An 8,099-nucleotide genomic window follows, 5' to 3' on the forward strand; every position below is an offset into this window, starting at 1 on the left:
GAATAGACCAAGACCATGATCAAAGAGATGCAAGAGGCTTAGATCTATAAAAGGAAAATGTTAACACAATGACAGTAAACAAAAAACAATCCTGCCCCCAGGCCAGAAAAAAACAGTGTTTACCTCCATCCATCCATTATCAGCTCCATTCCTCGCCATTGTGATCCCATTAAAAAGACAACAGTCTTACAATAGACCTGACCTTTTCATCAGCCACACTGATGATGGCATATGAACTTCCTTGATGAAAGATGGAAGTAATTAGCAATTGTATAGATCCCGCCATGTCATGTGCTTGTCAAAATCAAACAAAGGATTTGCTATTGATCTAATTTCTTATCACATTGTATCATCATTCAGTTAATTTTGTTTAAATGTTACCTCGTTCATCCAACACAGGACCATTAAAATGGCACCATACTGTATGACATATGTTGAAACTAGGGGTGTCACAAGGGGGGAGAAGTGGGACTGAGTTACTAGGGCCCAAGGTGGAGGGGCCTTAATTATTTTATATTTTAAGCTTTTAGATCTGCTATTTTTGAGAAGTCGTGAAAATGTGTGCAAATCTTTGAATATATGTATTTTTTAAGTGAACATTGTAACTCAAATTTTGCTTCTGTAGGGTCCCTGGAACTAAATATTTTGAGATGGGCGTCCGTGGCCAAATACATATAATTTTGGGGGTCCTTCACATGAAAAAGTTTGAGCACCACTGACATAGAAACATAGGTTCATAAGAAACATAAGAAATCACGATTTTTCAAAAATAATATAGATCTACAAGCTTGCAGGGCAGCACTCGGTGCCGCGCTGTGAGCTTGTATATCTGCTATTTTTAAATAGTTAAAGCACACGGGGGGCCCGCAGTGAATCCTTGTACCCAGGGCCCAGAATTTGGTGTGACACCCCTGGTTGAAAACATTCACACTCCTAATAGCCTAATTTGTATTCTGTAATACGACGGTGTCGCTGCAACTGTTCTTGACGGCAAGCGACAATGACCAATAGACATATGACACTGTGGAATGTGATCCAACCAGTAGAGAAGAGTAGCTGTAAGGCTTAGGTGTAGATCACTTCTTCTTAGAGAGAGGTCCTGTCATGAGTTCTAGACCAACTTCAGCTTCCTGTGCCTTTCCAAAACACACCAATCCAAGTACAACTCTAGTTCTGACGGCATGCAGAACCCAGTTCAGTGGTGCATTTTGTACCTCTGTCAGTGGGGTTGGACAGGGGTTGCTCATCCATTTGTTCATCCTTCCATCCGTCGGTCCATCTGTCTAGAGAACAGCGAGACAGATGTTTGTGAATGATCAGAAGGCTGCCACACACAGCAGATTGCATTTGGTGTTGAAAAGGTCAAAGGTCAACGTCATAATAATCATCAAAATTCAGAACAGATTGGTTGGATTTTCATGCAACTAATTATTAGTGGCATGTTCCGAAGGTTTACTTTAGGCTCAAAGGTCAAGGACAAGGTCACAGTCAAAATGACAATTCATATGTTAGGTGGAAATGGCATACCTTCCCATCATTGGTAAGGGTTAGCAGAAGAGATCATTTCAAAGAAACAATTGTGACAACTTTTGTGATTTCAATGTTTGGACCTAACTTCAACCATCACTTGGCTCACCTTAAGCCCAAATGTGTGTGTAGGAAATCAACAATTAATTGAGGCTCTGAGTTTCTAAGTTGTAAAATGATTCTTGATTCATTGGTAAGACCTTGAAGCAAGTAGAATGCTCGTCCTCCTACAGTAAATCATCTGAGATGGGAAGACAGGATTTTTAAATCACGCCTCTTAGCTGCAAATCAATTTTGATCAATTCTTGTTTCATTGTTTGAAAAGCACTTTACTATACACAACGCTCAAACGCACTATATATATCAGTGGTTTTCACCACCAGTGGTCCTTGAGGGGGTTCCAGGTGGTCCCGAACTAAATGATGGAGAGTTGTGTAAAATGACCGTTTCATTTTAGTTAATTATTGTTAAACATCTGCATTACTTAATTTACAAGAATTGTTATTTTGATCAACGTTTTGCCCTATGGTACCAACATCAATACAGCATGGAATTGTGGACAAAGCGTCTTAACCAACAAACAACAAAGAAAATATTCTATGTCTTAAAGGACCAGGTCACCTCTGGGACAACCAGATCTTATTTTATTGTTGTGTGGGACACGATCAACACAATCCTGATTTATTTTTTGTGTTCAATCTGTGTTTTTAGATATGTTAGTATTTCAGCATGCAACAACTGGTCATATGATGCATTTTGCATCATATGACCAGTTGTAGCATGCTGAAATCAGCTGAAATACTAAAATATCTAAAAACACAGATTGAATACAAAAAATAACTCAGGATTGTGTTGATCGTGTCCCACACAACAATAAAATAAGATCTGGTTGTCCCAGAGGTGACCTGCCAGGTCCTTTAAGTCTGAAAGGCTACATCTCATCAAATGGTGGTCCGTGGCTCAAATGCCCAATAAATAATGGACCTTGATATGAAAAAGGTTGAAAACCACTGCACTATATGAATGAAGGCTGTTACATAAAACCATGTAATACAGTCTGTGTAATTAAGGTAGTTGAACCCATTAAGCCGGCAGGGCCTGGGTGAAGACCTCTCACTATCTGTGGTCTGGCTGGCTGGTGCCATTACCTCTGTGTTTGCATGTTATTGTTCCAATTTTCCAACCACTGAGCAGCAAACAAACCTCAAACACCGTAGTTACTCATTAACAGAACTTATCCAGAGAATCACCCGCTCTGTCACTACGAAGGAGGCAGAGGACTGAGAGGAGTGGTGAGTGTCTGTGGACAGTATGTGCACGTGTGTCTGATTATTCCACCCATGTCCATACTGTATGTGTCTTGCATGTGTGCATGGTGGTATCACAGTACAGGCCCAGGATCAGGTTTACGCCAGCGATAAAGTCCCAGTAACAGCTGACTCAGGACATAACACAGGTTCACACTCAGGACATGTGTTACGTGTTAAATCAGAGTGTGGACACTCCTCTCTCTTTTCCTGTCTTTCTCCAACAATTATCTACTTTTTTTATTCACAATTTTTGTTCTTTTTGTTGTTTGTGTGCTCTCTCTGACTCGTTATAGTCTACTCTCCTGGTGAATTAACTTCTTCTTTTGGACCTTTGGAAATATCCTAAAACTGTATGCAAAATAAACAGTTGTGTTTAATTTCCTTTCTTTCTTAAATCCTAATTTATACTTTGTCATGTGACCATGTCACTTGCCTATCATTTCAATATCATTTTTGTCTGTCTGTCTGTCTGTCTGTCTGTCTGTCTGTCTGTCTGTCTGTCTGTCTGTCTGTCTGTCTGTCTGTCTGTCTGTCTGTCTGTAGGTTTATCCATCCCCTGCTATTTGTCAGTCTCTCATCTTCAGGGTTTTACCACACATCCTTATCACTTATATTTTAATCAAATGCTCCAGTGTACTGATTTCACACACACACACACACACACACACACACACACACACACACACGCGCACACACACACGCACACGCACATGCACACGCGCACGCACGCACGCACACACACACACACACACACACACACACACACACACACACACACACACACACACACACACACACACACACACGCACACGCACACATACACACAGATAGCCACCCATCCACTCCTCTGCTGTTATGTCCCGGCCAGGCCAAAGCATGAATGACTTCAATGGAATATTCACTCTTCATTGTAATAGAGTGCGATGCGTGTTTATGAAACTGAACACTAAATGTACCCAAGCATTTGTCAGTTTACCAAAGTTATTGGTAATTATTTGACCAAGTTCAAAGATAAGCACACTTCCTTCACACATAGAAACATTTTAATCAGAGAAACAAAGGCAGGTGATAGCTATTCAGATTCAATCAGTGAGTGAGATGACTGTCCTGGAATGCCTGCAATGCAGGGTTTCCATCAATCTCACCTAATGAATAGTTGATCAGTATTATGTTTCATTAAGCAAACAAAGAAAATACTAACATTTATTACAATCATAACTGATGCGGCAAACAGGCAAGAAAGAAGATGTGAAGTCAAATGTCGTTCCTGATAAGGAAAAGAACACATAACGTGCAGAGAAAACATATCTACTGTATATGATTACACAGTTTAAGAGCGATTAAATAGTTGTAGATCGTGTTATGCACAGATACTGGGATGTGGGTCAAACCTTGGGCATATTAGAAAAACAACAAGGTCATTTTCTGTTACTGTAACATAAATAATCAGTGTAATGCCCACTGGAATATTGAAGATCTTCTCAAAATGTACCTCATCATACAATTTGAAATTAGATACAGATAGAACCGTCGCCAAATGTAGATGGTGATACTACAGTATGCTTGGATGGCCAGACCACAGTGTAATTGCTCCTTTCCAAAACGCCAGAGTTTGATGTCTTAGGGTCATTTTTCCCATTGCCGTGTCCAAACCATACTGAACTAACATACTTCAACAATAAGTAAGTAAGCCTTGCCGAGCCATGAGGCCCATAGGGCAGGAGCCTATCTCCTGTTTCCTTAGCTTGATGTACAAGTGCACCCCCTGGATATGACCCTAGTTACCTAGTATGTCACAGGGACTTACCCCAAGGCCCAATCCAACCCTTGATGCTGAGTGCCAAGCAGGGAGGCACTGGGTCCCATTTTTCAGAGTCTGTGGTATGACTTGGCCAGGGATCGAATACCAACCTCCCAGTATCAGGGCGGACACCCTAACCACCAGGCCACTGAGCAGGTATAGTACAAACCATACTGAACTGTAACATGCTACAGGAAGGACTGTTTGAATAGCGACTGATTGGACATTATATTGTCCAATCATAAAAGGGACAGAAAAGGTCCATTGAACTCAATGGACTTTTGGGTTTACAGAAAGGTTATGGTATGGTATGGTATGGTATGGTATGGTATGGTATGGTATGGTATGAAAAGCAACTTGTTAGACATAATGTAGGTAATCCAACACTACATTTCGCTCCATCATTATTTTTTGTAAAAGTTACATTGTCACATTTTAATGCATGATAACACATCAGAAGCCATTAGAAAAACAGTTAGGGTGGTGATACTGTATTACGCTTTAACCACTTTACCCCTATACTTGGACATATGACGAAAATAGCCAATCTTGCACGCTCAGTCACAACACATCGCATCTGAATATTTAGAAAAACGTTTTAATAACTTTTTAACAAATATAATAATCTTCCCATGTGAGGAAATACGCCCCAAAATAGGACCGCCAAGTTGAGATTGGTTAAGGTGACTTTGTGATTCTGTTCACTCAACAGAGTGCTGGTGCTGAGTAGCACTATTTGTAGATCAACAGGAGAGATTATTATTAGAAAAGTTATATAACTCCTGGACAGGTTATCAGTCGTTCAGGAAAGGCCGCTGGACAAATCTACATGTTTCTGACCTGTGTTGATGATATAACAGTAGAAAATGTATAACTATAATATAAACTGTATTCATATAAGGACAAACAACAAACCACAATAATTCTATAATCAAAAAACATTTAACAATGTGAGGCAAATCTACAACAAAAACGTGCACTTTCTAGACTAGTTTTGAACATGAAAAACAGAGAAAGCCCTGAGGCTCTGAAGCAAGCAGGCACCTGTACCCAAATATTACACAAGATTTTACAGTACATGATTGTTTTGATGACAATGAGGCCACAAAAACTTTTACATAAATTCTGACCCCCTTTACAATGTCGTTATAGCATGTCAATTATCATTTCATCACATTCATTATTTCAACCAATTTGCATCTATGAATAAATGGTAAATAAAATGGTAAATGGTGCATTTGTATAGCACCTTTATCCAAGGTGCTTTACATAGATTGTGCATTACATTAACCCATTCACACACACATTCATACACTGAGGGCGGAGGAAACCATGCAAGGCACCAATCTGCTCACCGGGAGCAACTAAGGGTTCAGAGTCTTGAATAGACTATACTGTATTACTGTAATACAACAAGTCTAACAACTGATCGTACACTCATAAAGCATAAAATCCTACCTGTCTTAGTTCTCTTTCCACACTGAATCAGACACACTTTTTGACTTGGTGGCGTGATCCGTCTGTAAGCTAATGCCATTAAGTGGTGTTGTGAACAAACAATAAATTGACCCACCCTTATATCTTGTTACAGCATCAACAATGCAGAGCTAGTTTGCCCCAGGCATGGGCAAAACAGTCAGGGTTATGGGTCAAATGTCTCTTTATTTTCTTGTATTTGTCAAATGCATTTGTTAATTGTGACCGTAGGGCGCTATTTAGTATGAAAACCTCACGCTCATGTGTCTGTCCGTCTGTCTGTCACACCTCATGCTCATCTGACATCACAATGATGCAAATGACAATGGCCAAGGCAGAATTCATTTGCACTGACCTGTTCTGACATCACAATGATGACTTGACCAGCTCAGCGTTCTCAACGGGCCAGGGAATATTATAATATTTATCGCTCTTGTAGAGTTGTGTTTTGTAAATGAGGGCCAGCCCCTCAAATAAAGGTCAAGGAGAAATAGTGAACATCATGTATCTCTCTGCTGTTTAAATACAAAATGCACGCACAGGTGCACACACACGCACGCATGCGCGCACGGCACACACACACACACACACACACACACACACACACACACACACACACACACACACACACACACACACACACACACACACACACACACACACACACACACACGCACGCACACACACACACACACACACACACACACACACACACACACACACACACACACACCACCACCACCACCAGAATCATACTCAATGATTGATCAGTGATCAATGATTCAGGGAGTAGCCATATCCCAGAGTGTTTGCAATGTTCAGCAGTGAGTGAAGACATTGGTATTCAGATGGTGCATCACAATAACAAGGTCATCACACAGCATATGGTGTTGCCTACGTAATACAATGCCACATCTTCAAAGATACGGTAAGTGATGATAAATGTAGGCTTTTGCCTCTGTGTAAAGGCGGTTTTATATTTCACAACTGTCGTTATACTGATAATTAAGCCAACGTATTAAAAAACAAACAAATAAACAATAAAATAAACAAATTCATTAAGCTAAGGCTCTCTGACACGCACTGGAAAGACTTTTCCAGTGTGGTTACTGTAAGATAAGGGTTAGTCTTGTACTGAGTGATTTACATAAATGTAGGAAATGTGTCAGGAGAGTGACACAAACTAGCCACCACCATCATCACATTAATGTGTCATGCAGCTGGACTGATAGTAAACTATAGCCTGACTGGTCTGTCACTGTACAGGATATTACAGCCTCAGTCAGCATAGACGTAGTAGCACACTCACTCACATGTTGTAGTTAAAAGGGCTAAATTTAGAAGGAGGCTGCCACCTAGAATAATGAATGAGAAAGGTGCGCACGCGTGACAGAGAGAGATGGAGAGAGAGGGAGATTGAGAGAAGAGAAGAGAAGAGAAGAGAAGAGAAGAGAAGAGAAGAGAAGAGAAGAGAAGAGAAGAGAAGAGAAGAGAAGAGAAGGTGAATGTTAAGCATCTCTATCTGAGGTTTTTTGCTTAGAAGCACATGTGAGAGGATATAGTATTTGAGCAGGGAGGGTGAACACCAGTGGTGGAAAAAGTACTCACATGTTTTACTTAAGCATAACTAATGCATATTTTGTTATAATAATCAATCTACAATAATCAATCTACAATAACTATAACTAAAGTTTTTAAATAAATGTGGAGTAAAGGTATGCCTACAATGCCTCTGGGATGTAGGCCTAGTGGAATAGAAGTAAAACTATATTGGAAATTGGAAATAATCCAGTAAAGTACAAAATACCTGTAGTATACTTGATTAAATTACATACAGTTACTTCACAATCACACCACTGTCTATCTGAGGGTGTTTTCCTTAGAAGCACATGATGAGAGGATATGGAGGGGGTGAACACCTCAGTTTTGGAGAACAGCTGAGGTAGATGGTAACAGCCAGGACAGGGGGAGGGTCTGGCTGGAG

The sequence above is a fragment of the Nannobrachium achirus genome (assembly GCF_963921795.1).
Source record: "Nannobrachium achirus genome assembly, chromosome: 14".
NCBI classification, from domain to species: Eukaryota; Metazoa; Chordata; class Actinopteri; order Myctophiformes; family Myctophidae; genus Nannobrachium; species Nannobrachium achirus.